General features: G+C 40.6%; 1 non-coding gene across 1 annotated transcript; it reads left to right on the forward strand.

Moving 5' to 3' along the window:
- The first annotated feature begins 1,688 nt into the window (after positions 1-1,688).
- Positions 1,689-1,761, forward strand: TRNAA-AGC (transfer RNA alanine (anticodon AGC)). Its single transcript has one exon. It is a non-coding gene; the product is annotated as a tRNA-Ala (tRNA).
- The last annotated feature ends 234 nt before the right edge of the window (positions 1,762-1,995 follow it).

Consider the following 1,995-nt stretch of genomic DNA (forward strand, 5'->3'; position numbering starts at 1 on the left):
TTTGAGCCTCATACAAGGCAATTCTTTCTTGATCAAGTAGACTGATGGTTTACCAAGCTATTGCTACTCATTAATTCCTATTAAGTATCAATATCACCATGCAGCAGAGAGGTGTCCTTTGAGCCTTTAAGATTCTGAAGACATCAACCTCTTCCCTTTGTTGACCCAGCCTTGGGGGTTGGTAGCTGCTTCCTGCCATTACTGTCTCTGAGTTACTTCAATATTTTCTTTTAACTTTATCTTCCCTTCAACACCTGTTTAATGAATTTATATGTTACATTCTCTGTTAAAATAATGAGTATGGTTTCTGTTTTTGATTTACCCTGACTACTACCTGTGGAAAAGGAGCATATATATCCTTGACTTCCTGATGATAAGGAAGTTTTCTATGGAAAACATGATGTGAGTTTTAAAGTTACATTTATTATTACATTCAGAACTGCTACTTTTACTGCTTCTGGAAAGTATTGTTGTTTTTTTCCTACAAAAAACTCTCTCAAAGCACTTTGCATGCATCATCTCATTTAATACTCAAAACGATCCGATGAGCTATTAATTACTCTCATCCTTACCTTAAAGATAAAGAAACTTAAGTCCAGACAGGCAAAATAGCTCCCCTAAGATCCCACTAGCAAGTGGTGGGGCTGGGATTCAAACCCAGGCTGCCTGAATCCACTCTCCATCTCTCTCCTTCGCAAATTGTGACTTATAAGTCATGGATTCAATTTGCATTGTGACATTGTTTGTATAAAGAACAGTCTTTTCATCAAGAAAAAAAAATAAAGCAAAGAAAACCTGTGAAAGGTAAGAGCATTCAACAAGAATTAGTGGGGAGAAGAGCCACTGTCCTCACGTGCTGTGATTGTTCAGGACCATGGACAGTAACCACGGTGTTTCTCACACAACCACCTGCCCCCATGGCAATGCAAAATACGTTTCTTACCCCTCAAGCTGCCCTGTATCGCTCTGCAGATTGTGCCTTGTAAAAGAGTATTTGGCTAAGGGGGTGAGGGTGGGCTCTGATGGCCAAGTTGTGCAACCTGGTGTGGGACTATGACTTCCCTGGGGAAGAGGCGCTTTCTATAAGTTTTCTCTTAGCCCAGTGGGCTATAAGTGATCCTGTTACCGTAGGTCATGGTCAAAAAGTTGGAAAACAATTCCAGAGTTCGATAACTGCGAACCAGACATGGCAGAACTGAGATCCACACAGGCCGAGTTTTGGTGAGAAGAGGAGGAAGGGATAATATTTGGGAATTTGGAAAGGAAATTTAAGAGAGATCTTTGAGAAGCATGAGGGTGTTACGTACTTGAGGAGAGAGAAGGTTAAAGAAGAACTTAAGTGAAGAGGGTGCTTAGTGGGAGCAAATTTCTCAGACCTGATGATTTTGCCTAAGGCTTGCCCCAACCTTAGCTCTGAGACAGTAAAGACAAGGATTTACAACGTAAGACCTGCATTAAATTCCTGGCTCCAGAATTGCTAGTCTTTGAACTTGAAGGCAGAGTTTGCATTTAATTTGTCTTTGTGTCCTTAGCTCTGAACACAAGGTACAAGATTACTGTATAACGAACATAATTATCTATGGATTCTAAGCAATCTTATACTAGTCCTTCCAGAAATGTCTGAGACTCTTTTCACCTCTGCACAACAGTCTCCTGTTTTCTACATAGGATGACCACCAGAATCACACGGGGAATTAGCTCAAGTGGTAGAGCGCTCGCTTAGCATGCGAGAGGTAGTGGGATCGATACCCACATTCTCCATATGTTACCATTTGAAACTTGGGTCTCCAAACAAGATCATAGACGCTGAGCCAGGTTTATTTTGAAGATCAAATGAAATAATCAAGGTGTCGAACCTTGTGAAATGCTAAGTGCTGCATAGCAGTTGTTTGTGGTATAGTTGTTATGATATAAATTAACTGGTCCCTATTTTTATTTATGGAGGGCAGACTATATTGTGGAATCCTAGGAAAGTGTTTCGGGAAATAGGAGTAG

This window comes from Pongo abelii, chromosome 15 (assembly GCF_028885655.2).
Source record: "Pongo abelii isolate AG06213 chromosome 15, NHGRI_mPonAbe1-v2.0_pri, whole genome shotgun sequence".
Taxonomy (NCBI): Eukaryota; Metazoa; Chordata; class Mammalia; order Primates; family Hominidae; genus Pongo; species Pongo abelii.